The 19,911-nt window shown below is 39.3% G+C and overlaps 1 long non-coding RNA gene across 1 annotated transcript; it reads right to left on the bottom strand.

Moving 5' to 3' along the window:
* Positions 1 to 19,324: 19,324 nt before the first annotated feature.
* On the bottom strand, positions 19,325 to 19,706 carry LOC118594318. Its single transcript, XR_004946338.1, has 2 exons — positions 19,587 to 19,706; positions 19,325 to 19,493 (listed from the first exon to the last, which is right to left on the bottom strand). It is a non-coding gene; the product is annotated as an uncharacterized LOC118594318 (long non-coding RNA).
* Positions 19,707 to 19,911: the final 205 nt, after the last annotated feature.

The raw sequence follows: 19,911 nt of genomic DNA, 5'->3' as shown, positions 1-19,911 counted from the left end.
TTTGTTGCGGATTCCACCTTACCTGGGAACTTACCAGTGCACTGCCCTGACTGCAGAAAGTTCTGAGCCCTCCTTGAAAGTAGTGAAGTTTCCCCATACAGGCCACCACTTGTCACGACCACCTCGACCAGCAAGGAAGACGCAACACCAAGCTCTTCTTTCAGCAGTTTACTCAGGAACCTAGAACAATCTTCTGACCCCGGGGGAAAGCCAGCCCACGACCTAAATAGTCCCTGGGTGGCCAACCCCAGCCTGCCACGTGGGTATTGCAGATAGGTCCAGGCTCACGGAAGCAAGCCAGATCCTAGGACCAAGCCAAATATGGAGTTGTTTACTCCCGAGAGCACTCACCATCGGGAAGGTGGGGGCGGAAGCCAGCGCCATCTTATGGGTGTGGCTGTGCGCAGCTCTCTACAGTGTGTCACTCAGCTGACCCTTTTGCCCAAACAGTTTTACTTGCAAAAGTTCATTGCAGTGAGTTATTGGTCTGCTTCAAGGCCCCTAGCTTCTGGTACACCATCAATACTGGACCCTCTCTGAGACTCCTCTTAGATATCTTGCTTTTGCCCTGAGTCATGGTGATCCTGTGGCTGTGGTTCCACGGGACTGTTCCCTTCATGTGTTCCAGCAGATCATAGATGGGATTGATGTTGGGGTAGACCAACTCAACTCAAAGCCCTGGAAGGTGGTGGCTGATTTGGTCAGTTTTGACCTCCACTTGGACCAACCCCCTCAGGAGAGGATCAGGGACAGCTCTTCCCATGCCCATGGTGAGAGGTGAGGCCATCTCTCTGAGGTTTGAGGACAGATGCTCTCCCATTACAGCCGCCTTCAAGGGGGGCAGTTCTCCTAGTGACTTCGAAATTTGGGGCCAGCTTTCTTGTGCCCATGCCACCTAGGCCGGGTCTCTTAGTGGAGGGCAGCTCTCCTTCTGAGGCAGGACTAGTTCTCTGGTACCCAGGCCACTGGGGCCAGGTCTCTCATGACCGGAGATACTAACACAAGGCACAGACATCAACACAGACCTTGGCTGCAGTAGAACCAGGGGCCTCGACATGGCCCTTTGCCACAGTTCAGACCTTAGTGGCTACATAGGCCACTCAGATCAGTATGGCCCCAGCAACAGTGTGACTCTTGGGCATCAATTTGGCCTCAATGGTGACCCAGACCCTTGATGGGAAGACACACCTTTAATACAGACTGCTTGAGCTAGGAAAACCCACCTCTTATCTGAGGCATGCCTTCTTTGGGAAGCCTATATAAGGACATGGAATAAGAAGCCTTTCCTCTTGGTCTCAACAATTCTCGCTCATACAGTCCCTATGAAAGATTCCCGGGGGGGATCTTCCCTCAGGAGAGACCCCGAACCCAAGGAACACACCGAAACCATCCATCAGATGCAAACAGCAAGAGGGTTTATTTGAATACACAGGTACCTGGGGCGACAAGTCTCTCGGAGGACTTGCGTGCCTTCCTAGGGAAAGGGGGACTTTTTATAGGATCCCAGGGGCAGAAGCATGGTTACAGAAGCGAGAAGCATAGTTACAGGGTTCCCATTGGTTGATTCAAATAAGGCCAGGGTGAACTTGGGGACATCTCGGAATTTGGATGTGTGCGGCTGACTTGGCCTTGTCTAGGGCATAGTGGTGTTTTCCTAGCCCAAATGTCTATTCCCCAAGGCCAGGTGGCCCACCATAGATATCCTGTTTTGACTCAATGGTTTCTCTCCCAAGGCCAGGTGGCCGATCATAGTTATGAACTCCTGTTTGGCCTTCTTCCTCTGAACTGCAGATATCCTGTTCTTTATGTTTAAGCCTTGCAAAATGGCGTTACAGCAGTCAAGCTAAAGCTATTGTAGGGGGTCTTTCACCTCCTCTTTCTCGCCAATTGGACTCCTGGAGCTCCACCTGGGGCCTGGCCATGGATCTTTGCATCCGCTTTCCTCAATCATTGTATGAGATTTCTAGCACGACAGTTAGGGTGTTTGACCATCCGATCACCAGAGTAGGTCAGACAAATAGCCAAACTAATGGAAACACGTGAGCTATGAACCAATAGCTGAGGAGCCCCCAACTGGATCAGGCCCTCTGGATAAGTGAGACAGTTGATTAGCTTGAACTGTTTGGGAGGCACTCAGGCAGTGGGACCCGGACCTGTCAGTTTGGAGCCTGGGGCTTATGCAGGGACACCACTCAGCCTGGGAGGAGGGGACTGGACCTGCCTGGACTGAATCTACCAGGTTGAGCTGAATCCCCAGAGGAGTCTTTGCCCTGGAGGAGATGGGAATGGGAGTGTGGGCTGGGGGAAAGGCGGGGGTTAGGGGGGGGGGGGAGTGGGACAGAACGGGACAGACAGGGGAATCCATGGCTGATATGTAAAATTAAATTAAATTACAAAATAAAAAATAAAAGAAAAAGAAAATGGAAAAAAAAATAAGCCTTTCCTCTTTGCTCGCTTTCTTTTGCTGCTAGCAAGTACATTCCTTCATTGGTGTTGGAGTCTACTTTTTCAAGATTCTGGAATATATTGAAGACCAATAGAGACTTCTGGCCTCATAAACTGAACAACTACTGGATCCTTAGACCTTCGATCCATAGGCAGCCATTGTTAGATTAGTTGGACTACAGTCTGTAATTCTGGTAAATTTCATTTCTGTATATGTGGAGAGATTCATTGTATAAATTCTGTTAGTCTAGATAATCCCAGTGAATACAGATGGATTCATGTCACCTTTTCTCCTTTATTTCAGTTTTTCTAAATGATTCTGCTATAGGTATCAATAATAGAGGTAAAAATATTGCAATTTTTAGAATAAATAACAGGATGAAAATTGTATCAGAAAGTCACAGCTAACTAGCTGTAACACTGGTAAAGACTGACTATATTGTTCACAGCACAAAGCCGGGTACATGCCTTTAATCTCAGCACTCAGGAGGCAGAGGCAGGTGGATGTCCGAGTTCCAGGCCAGCCTGGTCTACAGAGGGAGTTACAGGACAGCCAGGGTTACACAAAGAAACCCTGTCCTGAAAAAAACACCAGGCTGGACTGACTCCCCAGGGGAGACCTTGCCTTGGAGGAGGTGGGAATGGGGGGGTGGATTGGGAGGGAGGGCTGGGGGATGGGAGGAGGGAGGATAGGGGAATCTGTGGCTGATATGTGAAATTAAGTTAATTATAAAATAAAAATATTTAAAAAGAAGAAAAAACAAAACCAAAAGACAAAACAATAATAGCAACAAAAAATCAGTAGAAGTTCAGGGATTGTATCTTAAACCAGTTTATAAAAAGTTAATCTTCATACAAATTACATTATCTAGACTGAGTATCTTGGGAGTATTTATGTATTTGAAATACGTATATACATACATACACATATGCAACAAAAATTAATGAAAAAAGAGCCCGTGAATTTAAAAGAGAAGAAGGAGGGATATATGGGGGTGTTAGAGGAAAGGTAAGGAGAAATAATAATGCAGTTATATTTTTAAAGATAATTTAGAAGTACATAGACATGGTGTTTTCAACTCAAATAAATACATCAAGGTCAACACGATTTTAGAGGTAGAAATGACAAACATGAAAAATATAAAAATATTTTATAAACAGTTATAAAAAGATAAATGTGTGTGTGTGTGTGTGTGTGTGTGTGTGTGTGTGTGTGTGTGTGTGTATAAGCATGTTCCAATATCATGTGCTACAATGGTACCATACTCTAACACAATATACTTAAAATAGGTAATGTGTAATTAATTCTCAGTGTTTCTAGCGTCTGTGTTTTGGATGTGACTCAATGAAAACTTGCATGCTTTGTTGTAGTACCCAAGGACTCCTAAGCATATTATCAAAGTTGTTGGTGATACATTTTAATAGGAAGAACCAGTTACACTCAAGTTTCACAGAATGTAAACCTACCTTGTCCATAGGCTTGTTTATTTGGTGTGACAAGCTTAAATGAAAACATCACATACTCTTCAATAGTCTTCCATTTGGAACTGCCTCAGTCACCCAGAAGGCTACTGTGCATCTCTAGACTGGCATGTATCTCCCGAAGTCACTGTGGTATTATCACAGTGCTGCTGCACTGGGGTGTCACTGAAGCATGTAATGGAAAATCAGTGAGACTAATCCACAGCTATAAAAATAGAGTGATCAAACAGGACAAGTTAGCCCTAGAGAATGCTGAGGATTGGATCCTGTGTCTATTCAATATATACATATATCCATCTTTGTGCATTTATGTACACAAACACAAACACACACACACACACACACACACACACACACACATGTATTTACAAATGCATGGTTTTACGGCTATATAAAATCTAAGCTGTGAACATGTGACTTTCAAAATATGCCATACACCTCAATGGTTAAAGGCTCAGATTCTGCAGTAAAATAGGCTTCAGTTCAAGTAATAATAGAAACTTCCAATTTCAATGACTCTTAGCTAGTTACTTAAAATTTAAGAATCTTCATTTCTTTTTTAATGTAGTTAGAGTAGTAATGATGCTGACTTCCTACAGAGATTAAGATTTAAGTTAGATAAATAATGTAAAATGTTTAGCACAGTATCTGGGAAATACAAAGTGATGAATGAAAGCTGTGTATTTTTTAACATGGCCCAAGACAAATTTGAGTCAACAGACTGGCAGAGTCAACACAAGGATACTTGTTAAACTCGACCTTCTCACCTCATTAGTGCATGGCTCTGCTTACAACAACCAAACCAGTGAACTTTAGGCCATTTTCATTCATTATCTGCTTACACAGATGTTTACTGCAAACAGTGAAATAAACATGTAAGGACTAACACAGAAATACTCCCAAGAAAACCACATGAACTTCATTGTGAAGACCTATGCCAAAGGTTAATCTATGGGCCCTCTGGAGTATATACATCTTAAAAGAAATCATTTAGCTTCATAATATCTAGCAAAAGATATGCATATATTTCACTACTCAAGTATAATATCCAAAATTTTATCAAAAATTACTTTGAGATAAAGTCTACTAAATTTTAACATGATGAAAATATGCAGTGTTCTAGACCAACTATTTTTTCCCTAACTCCTATAAACCATACATAGTAAAAATATTATGTAAGTGGTTTCATACAATAAAAAAGGATATTGAGGGAATCAAGTTTGAGTGATATATATCAGGATGTGTTTCATGGATATAATAATAAACTTTACATTACATTATTTCTCCCTCATACCCCCCCAAATCCTCCCATGCTCTTGACTTTATCTTAATCATGACTTCTTTTTCTTTAATTTTTATTGTGATATATATCACAATATACATATATAACTATAACACTGTATATATGTATGCACACACACATATATATGTATATATATATATATATACACACATATATATGTACACACACACACACACATATATATATATACAGAGAGAGAGAGAGAGAGAGAGAGAGAGAGAGAGAGAGAGAGAGAGTCTGTTTTCTGTCTCTGTCTCTGTCTGTCTCTCATCTTGGCTCAGAGGTGGCTTTTCACATCCCCTACCCCAAATAAATTTCTTGCATAAGGTCTATGTGATTTTTGCCCCATTCCTTAGCCCTTCAATCACCAGGACATCCTTCTACCACAAAACCCTTACAATAATTATCTGTAGATATATGGATACATACTTAAAATGCAATCTGAAATTGTGCTAGTTTGGAAAGGTGGTAGTAGATTCTCCTCTGGCTTCTGTGTCCTAACCAGCCACATGTAGTTGGCTGGTTTTTTAGTACCAGGCATGAATTACTTTCTATTGGCCAAGCCTGAAGTCCAATTAGATAATTGTTATCTCTGTGATATAAGTGCCACTATTACACCGCCATTTGGGGATCTCTTGCCATGCTAGTCGTTGTGGTTTATAGCATCAAAGTTCAGGAGAAATATTGATTTCTTTTTCTCTTGATAGCACCATAGCACCTTCAACTACTAATGAAGCTAGTCTTTAGGGAGAAGGCTTCCAGGTCAGACCCAGCCCTTTCTCTGAGAATGACACCAACGGTAGCATGGTTAGGTAGATATTTGGTGGAATATACTAAGAATGGCTATAATTTTTCCTGTAAACTGCTACTTTAGGAAATACATATTAAGTAAGATTATAGTTTAAAACCCATGCTTTAACATTGATTTTATATAACAGTGTGTTTTAGTGAAACTTATTTAGGTTGATAACAGATGAGAGACATCCATGGAAGCAAAAATAGAACAGAATCAGTATCAATTAGCAAAGATTAATGAGTGGCCAAATTACATGCAGTATATGGGTATTTAGAGAGATAATCACTTTTAATATATTGAAGTTACTTATTAGGAATTAATACAACAAATAATTTTAAATTAAATAGTCTAGAACTGGTTTTTAAAATTATTTATATTTGAGGCAGGCAACAATAATAAATATACATGTGTAATTACATTTCTATTTTCATACACTTTTGCAAAGATAATATATTATTCCATTATTTAAAATTATCATCTTGAGTGAGGTAACACAGACTCAGAAGGACAAACATAGTACATACTCACTTATAAATGGATACTAAATGGGAGGGAAGGGATGGCCAGACTGCAACCCACAACTCCAGAGAGGCTAGCTAACAGGGAAAGACCCTAGGAGGGACACATGGATGACCCATGAAGGAGAAGTGGATGAGATCTACATGAGTGGACTGGGTGTGTGTGTGGGGGGGAATGGCAGACGGTGAGGAGTGGGGGATGAGAACATTGGGAAATGGGAGGGTCAAGCTGGAACAGGGACAGAGTGGGAGGGCAAGGAGGAAGATACCATGATAGAGGAGGACATCATGGGAATAGGAAGAAGGAAGGGTGCTGGGGAGGCTCTCAGGAATCCACAAGGATGACCCCACCTTGGTCTGCTGGCAGTGGTCCAGAAGGTGCCTGGACTGGTCTACTCTGGTGATCAGCCTAGCAAATAACCTAGCTGTCATCATAGAGCCTTTGTCCAGTGACTGATGGAGGCAGATGCAGAGATCCGCAGCCAGGCACCAGGCTGAGCTCCAGGAATCCAATTGATGAGAGAGAGGAGAGATACTGCAGGCAAGGGACATCAAGATCATGATGGGAGGATGTGCAGAGATGACTGGCCACACTAGTGGAAGCCCGTGAACTGTGGACTGGTGGCTGTGGAGCCCCCATGGGACTGGACTAGGCCCTCTGGATACAGAAGATGGTTGTTTGGCTCAAACTGTTTGGAGGTACCCAGGCAGGGGGGGTGGGATGTCCCTGGTCTATGGGCAGGCTTCTGGAACCCAGTGCCTATGGTGTGACACCTTGCACAGCCTTGGTGTAGTGAGAAGGGGCTTGGACCTGCCTAGGCTCCGTGTGCTGGGCTCTGCTGACTACCCATGGGAGACCTCGATTTGGGGGATGTGGGGATGAGGGGTGGCTTGGGAAAGAGGGCTGGAGGGTGGGAGGAAGGAAGAGGGGGTCTTTGGATAGTATGTGGAGTGGGTAGAACATTTCTTAATAAAGAAAAATGAAAAGAAATATGATGAATGGTCATTTTAAAGATGAATAGTGGTCCACCTACCTTTTTACATTCTGAAAGTGGGTAAAACCAGAAAGAAAGGTTAGTCAGTAACAATGAAACCTTCCATGAACCACAATTGGGTCTAGATTGTTATTAATTTCTGCCTTCTTTCCATTGTGATTAGTTCTTTTCAGTCACATTCAATTAGCTAATCATGTTTTCATAGTCTTGTGTCACAACTGTAGCTTGATTTTGTGTCTTTTAACGTTGAGAGAAAATAAAACTGGGTTTGTGCAAAAAAATCAGGGTATTACTGCTGTCTGTTTCCAGTTTCAGCAGTTCACTTCAATTTCAAATTGGCTTTAGTAATCTCAGGCTCAGAGTTACATTTATAACCTTCTCTAGGGAAATTTATTATAGCTAAGTTCTGAAGCAAGCAGAACAGCAAGAAAATAGTTGCTCAGATATGTGTGAAAAGAAATTGCAGGTATGCCAACATATTTTGGGGTATGTGTGAAAGCTGTATTTCTTTAGATGGAATGTGAGTTAGGTCAACTATATTTAGAATTTCACTTTATTGTACCTATTCCATTTGGTTTAGACTTGACTAAGGTGTTATGTGTGTAATGGATATTTAGGTTCTGTAGATTAACTCTTTACAGCAATAAGGACATGTTTTGCTGCTTGTTTTTATTTGTTTTTAATGAGCCCAAATCAAAAAAATAGTATACAATGTATACAAAAGTAGTAAGATACTAGATTAAGAACCTGAATTCCTATTTACTGTGTCACAGTAGGAATCTGTTGGTTGCAAGTGACTGAGAACTCACAAAAATCTTCTTAAGCAATTGTTACAAGGTGTTGAGTGCTGAAAACAAAGATGAAATTGGAAGCCCCAAATGATAAACTTCAATGCTACCAGAGTTTTCCTCTTCACTTTTTACCTCTTTTCTTTTAGGTGACGTTCTCTTCATGAGCACTTCACTAAAATGAAAAGATTTTTGTTGTTGTTTGTTTTATTTTTGTCTCTTGGATCTAGTTGAAAACACTCCAAAGAAGAGCTTTCTCTAAATCAACTTGCATGGCTATCCACATAAAAATTCAAGTAGATGAAGTGGCATGATCAACAGCAGCCACTGAAGTGCCAAGGATGAAATGAGCAGAACAGATCCCGCAAAAGAAAGAGATGTTAATCAAAGGGGGAAAGATGAGTACACATACAAAGTAAGTGTCAAATACACTAACCAAGTAGTTAGTATGGTAAGCATGTATCCTGATATGCAAAACCTTAGCTGGCATTTTTTAAGTAATTAATATATGTAGATCTCTCAATACTCCAATTCATCTTTTAAAACAATTACAATTGCCTGTTTAACAGGCATGCAGAAGTACAAAATTGAAGCTAATCTCCCAAGGAAAGATACTTACTATAAAGGAAGGGAGCTAGAAACAACTCTGCCAGACCAGGATGAGTAGGGATCCCATAATGGCATAAAGCCCCAGAGTTGCTTTCCTCTGTTTATTCATTTTCCCCAGGCTCAGGCTTGAACAACAACAATAAAAACCCTGTATCTGTAGCAAAAAGTGGACACAACCATGGCAGCTGGTAATTGGAGGTAGCCTCTGCCCTACCAGAAGGAGATACTTCAAACCGACTCATAGTTATATTTGTGTAGATTTTGGCCTTTGTTTAGTGGGTTTTCTAATAATTGCAAGATGACTACAGTCACAGTGGAGACTATTTGGGCAAATTAAGTTCATTCATTTGCCTATGCTACTTTTTGTTTCCTGCTTTCTTTCAGGAATTAAAGAAAACTAAGATAATGGGTAAATACCTAAGCCCGTGGGAACACTTGTAGGCGATTCATCTTCCTACACCTCTAGTTACTGCATCTATCACATAGAGACATTTTGTAAAACACACTGATGTCTTTAAAGTTCCTTGGGACAGTACTTGGCAGATGACACTGGGAGAGATCCAAAGCTCCTTAATTTTGCAAGGATAGCAACCTGCTATAGGTGCTCTGCAGGAGAACTTCATACATTGGCAACGACCAACAGGAATTCACAGGGCCTGCCCTCCTATTTTTTCTTAACCTACAATGATTTCTGATGCAGATATATTTTTTGTTTCAAAAACAAAAGTCAGAAAAACAAAGTCAGTGTAAATCAATGGGAGGAAGAAAGAAAAAAGCTTGGCAGCTGTTAGTCTTAATTTCATTTTTTTTAACTCAAATACTTTTATTTTGAAAGTTATTAGCTTCCTTCATTCTGCTGGTTAAGTACTCTTGTCTGTAAATCATTTCATCTCAAAGTTTGATTTATATACTATATTTCAGTCTCATAGTTTACTTGCCGGGGAGAAAATGGAGACATATACTATCCAAAATCATCTCATAGTAGTGAGTTAAAAATATTCTGTGATATCAGGTTGTTGAAAAGAACATATGGCATATTGAATGTTTTCATTACTCATGTGAATCAAAATATAAATGAAATATTTCAGTGAATCTACAAGTTCTGATTTCTATTGGTGTTATGAAATAATAAATTATTTCACAATGAACAAAACACTGTCTACCCTACAGATTCTTTCTAAAACATAACCTGTTAGTAGGTGAAGTTGTGGTACAAGATATTCCCATATTGGCTTAGGTTTGTTCAGTAGACAGTAAAGGCCAACCTTACTTGATTTTGTGATGCTCATATTTTAGGAGAAGAACATGGTATTGTGCCCATCATAAGTCAGTGGCTGGATCACAGTTCAGCTTTTCTATGAAAGAACTTGCTGCAGAGGGTCACTAATAGCCATGATAGCAATATTTCCATGGAAGATATTCTTGTGTTTCTTCTCCCTACTCAAGCTGTTGTACCATGTTGCTTATTGCGTGTGTGACTCATGTAAGAGTCAGGTATTTTGCTTAGTCACCAGGAAGTCACCAGGACTTCCAAAAGACTTACCGTGTTGATTTTAACTCATTAGCTATTGTCTTCAGTAAGCAGTATACCATGAATCTTAAAGGTACTTGTTAATAAAATCAAACCTGAGGCCAGTTATTGGGGTGAATGCTGGAAGATCAGAAAAGCAGAACAAGCCACAGCTACCTTACTTTGCCAGTTTTTCAGCTGATCCTGTTTCCTTAGACTGGAAACCTCTGTGTCCTCGTCCTAATGAATCTCAGCTGAACTGCTGCTCCAAAGCCTAAAAGCTTAACCAGCCAAATGCCTCTAGTTTGTGCTTCTCACACCTTATATACCTTTCTGCCTTCTACCATCACTCCCTGGGATTAAAGGCGTGAGTCACCATGCTTGGCTGAATTCCATGAACAGATGGATTTCTGCTTCTGGAATGCTAGGATTAAAGGCGTGTGCTACCACTGCCTAACCTCTATGTTTAATAATGTGGCTGTTCTGTCTCTGACCCCAGATAAGTTTATTAAGAATATTTCAGGGAACACAATATCACCACAAAGCAGGCTATAACCATACAACTACAGAGGTTAGGTATAGAGTGAGGGACTAGGGGGTAGAGTTGGATCACTTTGGAAGGAGATATAGAACAGATAATTATGGGTGGGTGGGGAGCTTGGTGGGAGTATTGAATGTGGGTGTGGGTGAAGAGGAGTATGAGAGATGGACATCTAAAAATAAAGGCCAATTTGAGGGCTAGTATGGAACCCTAACACAGTAGAAGCTTTCTAAATTATATACATACATAATATATGAAGATGATCTAAACGGAATCATTAAATAACCAGGGAGATGTTGTCCCAATTGGATATCTCTTGTCATCAAATGAAGGCTCTAGTTCCAGGTATGAATTACATCTAATTGAGTTGCTGGCCAAAGGAAACCCATGGGAGCCCCCAAAACAACCTAGGCTATTGTCAAAGCTGTTGGTGGCACTCTACAAACTGATAGTATGCCTGATTGCTGAAGACAACACCTACACAAGTGTGTTCTCAGTGAACACAGAAAAGTCAAGCTGGTACCTACCTAGGGCCTTCATCTCTACATATGAGTATTCATGTTACTGGAAGGTATTCTGCATGGTGTCAAAGGAGAAAGATATACACCAACACAGCTATAAACTCTTCGATCTACAATGGTGACCTGCTTACAAGATACACTAGTGCAATAGTAACACAAAGCTCATAGGACTAAGCAACCACTATCTGATTGAATTTAAAGTCCACTCCTTGTGAAACCTATCCCACCAATGCTTGGATGGCTAAGAACCTGAGATTATAGGTCAGAGACCTAGGGAAAAAACAAATACTACTGTTCTGCTGAAGGGACATGGGCATAAAATGACACCTAATGATATTCTACTATACTCACAGATCAGTGTTTTGATCAGCCATAATTGGAGAAGCTTAATCCTGTAGCATGTGGGAATAAATATAGAGATCTACAGCTAGGCAACATACAGAGAGTGAGAGATCTTAGCACACTCAGACCCAGATGAAATGTCTCCATCAATTCCCTCTCCTAAGGGCTCAGGAAACCCTGCAGAAAAGAAGGTGGTGTAAGGTGTAAGGGCCAGAGGGTATGGAAGACACCAAGGAAACAAAACCTTCTAACCGCAGCCAGACTGATACACATATGAACTTACAGAGACTGTGACAACATGCACAGGGCCTGCACAGGTATGTACCAGATGAAATCCCAGAATTGAGAGGTGAAGTAGACACAAACCCACATCCCTTACCCAGAAGCTGTCTCTAACTGATACCCTCTCACAAATGAAAATTTTGTTTTCTCCAAAAGGTTCTTACTGGGTATACAAACCACTTTTAAGGTCAGGCACTATGCCTACCTAGCAGTAACTGGCCAAACACAAAGAACTTAGTGATGTTTTCTGAATTTCTTTTTCTTATAATGCATTGCCAGAATTTTTTTTCCACCTTGCAGGTCCTCTGTGTATGCATTGTGGTTTCCAGTTTTGTGTTTTGGTAGGATTTCTATGTGTACAAATGTGTGTGGGCTCTGCAACTTACATGTTTCTTAAGCTTTCTCATTGGCTCCCCTGCCCCCCCCCCCCCCCCCCCCCCCCCCCACCCCCGTTACTAGTTGGATTTGTCCTATGCTGGTTTGTTTGTTTTATTTTATCTAATTGTATTATTATTATTATTATTATTTATTATTATTTTAGATGCATGTTTGTATACTCGTGAGAGAAAAGGAAGTATATGGATTTAGATGGGTGGAGAAGAGACGAGAACCTTGGAGGATTTGTGAGGGAGCAAACAAAAATAAGAATACATTATATTAAAAATTCTAGTTTCAATTAAAAAAAGAAAGAAAATACCTCTATAAGAGTGATCTGTAGGTAAGGTTGTACTACTTTTTCTTAATTAGTGATTGATACTCATAGTTGTTGGTGTTAGCCTTGGGCTATAAGAAAGCAGGCTGAACAAACCATGAAGAGCAACCCAGTAAGCAGCGCTCCTCACAGTCTCTCTTTTAGTTCCTGCTTCCAGTGTTTTTCCCAGCTTGAGTTCCTACTCTAATTTCCCTTCATAATAGACTACAACTCTAACTAAGCTGAAATAAACCCTTTCTTACATGAGTTACTTTGGTCATTGTGTTTTATCACAGCAATCACTCATAACTATGACTGTATATGTGCATAAAGATTCTCCTTTTTTAGCCTCCTGATATTCTTCTTAGTGAGTATGACACAAACCATTCCATCTTGCTGTTGAGAGCTTTTTTGTCTGTTATACCAGCTTGTCATAGACTAGGTGGCTTAAATCAAACATTGATGCTTCAGTTCTTGGTTCTGGAGAGTGAAAATTCAAAGCACTATCAGATCCTGTGTCTAGTGGAGACATTATTTATGGTTTGTAAATAGCTGGGCTATCTTTGTCCTAGATTGGAGAGATGGTAGAGAGAGAGGAAAACAGAGATAGGTAGAGAGAAAGGGGTCATTATATCTCTTTATCTATTATAAGAGCATTAATCCTGTATTGTGTTTTCTATACCTTCATTACCTGATTATCTCTCAAAGGCATTTATCTTACACAGAGGGTTATGTTTTCACATTATGAATGGTGGTAGGGTGCATCAGTCCGCAATTGTGTAATAAAATATTTTATCAGATAAAACATTACATTCATATTGGGGGTTTATAAAAGGAATTGCCATGTGTGCTGTGGGATGTTCTGTATGTCAAATGTGTTGCTCTGATTGGTTAAAATAAATAAAGTGCTGATTGGCCAGTAGCCAGGCAGGAAGGATAGGGTAGGTGGGATAAGGAAGAGGAGGAGGCTGGGAACAGGAAGGCTGGGAGGAGACACTGCCAGCTGCTGCCATGAGTAGCAACATGTAAAGACATCGGTAAGTCACAAGCCATGTGGCAAAGTATAGACTAACAGAAATGGGCTAAATATAAGAGTAAGAGCTAGACAATGGTAGGCCTGAGCTAATGGCCAAGCAGTTTAAATAATATAAGTGTCTGTATGATTATTTTATACGTGGGTTGTGGGACCGCAGGGGCTTGGTGGAACCTGGATAAAAGCTCTCCAACTACACATGTGCGCCATCATTTTAATACTTTCCTAGAGTCCCGTTTTCTAGGTAGCATCCCTGGAGTTGTGTAGCAGTCTAGTCATCTTTGTTTTTATATGGTGCAGCAATTATCAACTACTTTAAAGTTTGAAAGAACTAATTAATAAAACTATACCTTTCTGGTGCATTTATTTGATAAATATATAATTCATTGCATTTAAGCATTTTGGTACTTAGGTATGTCTATCATTTTCTGAGCAAATTGAACATCTATTTTATAGAAAATAAGAAATTGAATGTTGATCATCAGTGTTTATTTTCTTAGGTAATGTCATTTGTGTACCTAGTATCTATAAATAATAATGCATATGCAAGGATACAAATATACATATACCCTTCTTTCAATAGTTTCTTCTTTGTGTTTTCTTCTTCAGTTATTGGGATTATGCTCACAAAGCATAGTGAAACTATTATGGACCCTACATGCCTCCCGAGTGCTGGAATTAAAGGTGAGTGCCACCACCGCCCGACTAGCTATCATACTAGCACTTTGGAATACAGACATAGAAGGGGAATACTATCAAATTATTAATATAATATAATATTAATATCCAAATGCGAGTTACTTCCTGCATCCTCATGTTTATATGCCTTTTCCATTCTGTTCTCTCATTGGCTCTCTTAGCCCAGCCACATCACTTCCTTATCCTAGGCAGCTCTGTCACTTTCTGTCTGTACAGACCATCAGACCTCTGTGGTTGGCACTGGGATTAAAGGCGTGTGTCACCATGCTTGGCGCTGTTCCCTAGTGTGGTCTTGAACACACAGTGATCCTGCCTGTTCAGTGACAGGATTAAGGGTGTGTGCTGCTGCTGCCTGACTTCTTTGTTTACTTAAAATGGGTTGTTATTCTCTCTGATCTCCAGGCAACCTTCATTTATTAAAGCACAAATAAAATATCACTATATTTCAGTACAATTTTTCTATATTTTCCCCTTTTTTGTCTAATAAAAATAAAAAATTTTAAAAGTTATAACTAATATAAGAAAAACTATCTACAATAAGTACAATAACTATCTACAATATATTACAATATATACAAGCAATAAATACATCAACATTGTCTAGTCCATTTGCATTTGATAAATTCAGAGTAAATATTTCATTATCTATCCTATTTTGGTGAGTTCAAAATATACCTAATTTGTAGTTGGAGAGTTTCTCAGCAGCCTCCACCAAGACCTATTAGTCTAACAACCCACTTATAAACACAAAGACATTCATATTATAACTATCTAGTTTTTAACCACATCAAAGACCTCAGAAGGATATAATATTACCTGAGAACCAGGAGAAGGATATAAGCAACTTTTGGGAGTCTTGTAGGGTAGACAGAGACAGCTGGCAGCCTGGACAGTCACCTAATGTTCCTTTGTAAAGTTGGGGCATTTGTCTTCAGCCCACAGGGCTAGAGTCTCTTGGTCACTTATTTAGTGTCCTGTAGAATGTCTGGCAGTTTCCTCTGCAAAGCAGGAATCTGAAGGACCATTTTGTCAAGCAAAGTTTAGTGGTCACCTTTTTATGGGTCCTGCATGTCCAGTTGATCAAGCAGTCCAGGAAAGAACAGTTTCTTGCCCAAATGGCTATTTTTGTCAAGGTGAAGATAAATTCCATATGAAGTGTCTTTAATGCCCATCTTCCTCTCTGAAGTAAATCGGTGCTGCCAGGAGCAGACATGTCTCACTGTCCAGAAAGTCTAAATTTAAAAAATATTTTAAATGCCATATTCTGTAGGTCTTTGAAGTATTTGAAGATTACCTATCTATCTGAAATATCTCTGTGTATACCTAGAAGACTTAACTAACATGGCTACAAGTATGATTATCATAGATGACTAATTATTAATCTATTTTTAATTATCCATTATAATTTTAAATTAGCTGTACAAACATAATACCCTAAACAAGAGTAGAAATATACATACAGTATAACAAAATTAACTTTAAGTTTATATCAATAGACTAAAATCTATACCAATGTAAAACATTTTAAACAAGTTGTTGCCCTTTAGAAGTAAGTTCCTTAATCTACCCTTTCAGACTATTATATCTATATCATATCCCCTTTTCTTCTTTAGAAAGAGGTCACATTTATAATCAACCCGCTTTAAATAAAAATATTGGTTTTTCTCTGTCCCACACCAGAGGGCTCTTTTGATTTGGGACACAAGAATCTCTTAACCTTTGGTTTTAACAATATGCCTGGGTTTAGAGAAGGAGTGAGCCAATTTTATCTCCAAAGCAACATGGTGGTGGTACAGTTTACTGCCAGCTCTGGGTCTGGAGCCATATGTACCATCAACTATCAGAAGCAGTTCTACCAAAGCAGCACATAGCCCAGAAACCTTTTTTTTTTTTTTTAACTAGCAAAGGCTAAATCCAACCTGCAATAGAGTAAAGTGCCGCTTGTAGACTCCTCATTCCCGCCACATTGCAGGTCAGACGCACATGCCAGGAACCCACCATAGTAGCAGGCTGCCACTAACTTGAGAGAGACAAGTAGAAAGCTGTTTTTAGTTCCGTTTTAGAATCTTTTTTGTCAGGTTTTAGGTGGAAACTCTTGCCCCACGTTGGGCGCCATTTGTAGTTGGAGAGCTTCTGTCCAGCCCCTGCCAATACCTATTAGTCCAACAACCCTACTTATAAACACACAGACATTCATATTATTTAAATTGCTTGGCCATTAGCTCAGGCCTACCATTGTCTAGCTCTTACTCTTATATTTAGCCCATTTATATTGATCTATACTTTGCCACGTGGCTTGTGGCTTACCAGTACCTTAAGTCTTTTCTCTCATGGCAGTGGCTGGCAGCGTCTCCCCTCAGTCTTTACTTCCCTGCCTTCTTCTCTTCCTTGTCCTGCCTACCCTATGCTTCCTGCCTAGCTACTGGACAATCAGCACTTTATTTATTTTAACCAATCAGAGCAACACATTTGACATACACAACATCCCACAGCACTAATTCACTTTCTATCCTAGCTTATATTACCAACAGAAAACTATCTTATGATGTCTTTAAAACTTATACACTTAACACCTCTTGTTGAGTTTCTTTTCTGAATTTCTTAACAAGGAAAACTGTAACTATACCTATCTAATCTTCAACTCCCTCAGAGATCCAAGAAGGAAATATTACCTAGGAAAACAAGAAATTAAACAAGTGACTTCCAAAAAATGAGTTATGACAGAAACAGCCAGCTTCCTGGACAGTCACCTGAGATTTCTCTGCAAGTTCAGGCATAATCTTTGGCCTACAGGCTTAGCATATCTGACAGACTAATTTGTGAAGCAGGGTGTATGTAAGGCCTACAGCTCAACCTCACATTTTGGTGTGAGTATTCCATGTACCAGATAAACTTGAATTCTACCAGTGTCCTGTCAGGATTCAGGGTTTTAAATTCTGGAAATTGATGGTGTTTTTGAAATTCAGCTTCCCATTCTTCTCAGCTTGTGGGTGGCTTCGTCTCCTTTATTAAATGCCAGTCTACCCTTAAGACATTAGACTCCATCAGCCTAGTTACTCCTCTAAGAATAACTGTTTCAGTTACTGTTCTACTGCACATCAGAAGTTGTCAGTCCACTGCCTGTTCAGCTGCCTTCAAAGAAAGGAGCACCGTACATTTTCCAGATTGCAAAGACACTTTAGCAATGGTTCCATATTGTCCTGGCCTCAGAAGATGCCTGTTGCCAAAACTGCAACCACACTTGTCTTGGCAAGGATTGGTAGTCCTTTGTTTTGTGTCTTGTTTGTCCATTTTGGGTAGAATACTGTCAACAGTCAATGATAAGACATTTTGTTGACCAGTGGCTAACTTTTGCCACAATGAAAGTTAACTCCATATGCAGTTTCCTCAGTGCCCATGTCTTCTCTGAAGTAGATAGGTGCTGCCAGGAACAGACCTGTCTCATAGTCATAAAAAAAGAAAAAAAAACTATGTTATTAAAACATTTTAAATGCCATATTCTATAGATCTCAGAAGGGTTTGAAGATGACGTGTCTATCTAAAATATATCTTTGCTTGACCTTGAAAACGTATCTAGTATGACTACAAGTTTGATTGTAATGTTTAACTACTAACTTTCATTTCTTTATATCCTAATAGTTGGTAATAATAACATTCATGGATAAGCAAATTGCATTACATTCTTAAATGAACTGTGTAGATACAATATCTTGAATAAGATTAGAAATATGCATACAGCATTTTCTAACAATATCAATCTCAAATTTGTATCATATATAACTTGTATGCAATATATAAAATTCCAATCCAATGTAAAATATTTAAAACTAGTATTTGTCTTTTAAAAGTAAATTCAATAATCTACCTATTTATCTGTATTTCCTCTCATTTTTCTTTTTAGAGTAGATTCAATAATCTACCTCTTATCTACATCCTCTCTTTTCTTTCAACAAGAACCTTAAATCTTATCTCCTTTTTCCTGACCATTAACAATAACAACTTGTAACCAATCATCGTAAACAATGACAATTATCCCATTGAAAAACCATCAGCCATCAGCCCCATCTCTTGGGAATGTGGGCATCATGTTTTTAAACTTGCTTCCTGCTGTTTGTGGGTAAAGGCATCTTTAGGGGTCCTGCAAGAAAAATTTTTGGTTAACAATCAAGTCCAGAGATAGGTAGCTATATCATTTGTTGTCCAGTCTCTGCATAATGTGCAAGTGCAGGGCTAATCTCAAGTCCTCGCTTGAATAGTCTGTGAGGCTGGATCATCTAGACTAGCCATTTTGAAATTGTTCTGAGCAGATGGTAGTCCAAAGCTGATCTTTGGGTGATGTTTGTCAGCTTAGTGGAATTATAATGCACGAGGAATCATTGTTGGGCCCCATCTTCTTTCTGGAGACTTCAGATTTGCTGTTAGGCCTGGTTTTGATTCCCTGCAGAAAACTGAGAGAGACTCCAACACAAAAACATGTACAGGCAGCTAAATGAAGCCTTTTTTCTAGAATTAGTTAGTGTTCTATTTGACCATTAATATAACAAAAAGTTTAATATATATATGTTTACATTAATCTTATAAATTTGAATATAAAATTCATATCTTAAGAAAAGTTTAATGAATCAAAATAGAATCAAAGAATTTAAGTTAGTGACCATAGAATAGTCCCTTAATTTTGGTTTTCTTCTGTCCCATATCAGATGGATCTCTCTTCTAATATGATACAGAAATTTTGCATTTTCTTTTTTTTTAGTTGTAAAACTATGGACTAATGAAGACACTGAAATGTTTTATTTGCTGAAATTTTTATAACATTTAACTAAAAATTAAACGTTTCATATCTCCTTTCATGAAACAGCAGCAGCAAGAGATGGCAAATGTTCGAAAGTCTCTTCAGTCCATGTTATTCTGATGAACCTTTGAAGAAAGAACTTGAACCTCCTGCATAGGGGGATTTCCTTCACACATAAGTTCCCCTAACTGCTCCTCCTCCTTTCCTTGGGCTACTAGTCAGTCAATATGCTTGTGAACCTGTTCAGGTGCTTGTTGACATGAAGTCTTGAAGATTTTTAGATGAAGGTGTCTTGAAATTTGTAGGCACAAAGAACTAATGTATATCATCATATCAAATGAAGAAATGGCCATTGCTATCCATAGAACAACATATTCATCTACAAAATTATTAAAGAATTGGGTTTATAGAAGGAGATAACCATTTTCCAACTCCAAAGCCAGCTTTAATTTTTAACTGAACTGGGACTACATAAAGACGATTTATGTTATGTGACTCCCGAGAAGAGCAGAAACAAACAGTTAGGAAGACTTATGAAATTTTATATGTGATATACCAATAGAC

This window comes from Onychomys torridus, chromosome 12 (assembly GCF_903995425.1).
Source record: "Onychomys torridus chromosome 12, mOncTor1.1, whole genome shotgun sequence".
In the NCBI taxonomy this organism is placed as follows: domain Eukaryota; kingdom Metazoa; phylum Chordata; class Mammalia; order Rodentia; family Cricetidae; genus Onychomys; species Onychomys torridus.
The sequence above is the reverse complement of the archived record's forward strand: the minus strand, read 5'-3'. Positions and strand labels throughout refer to the sequence as shown.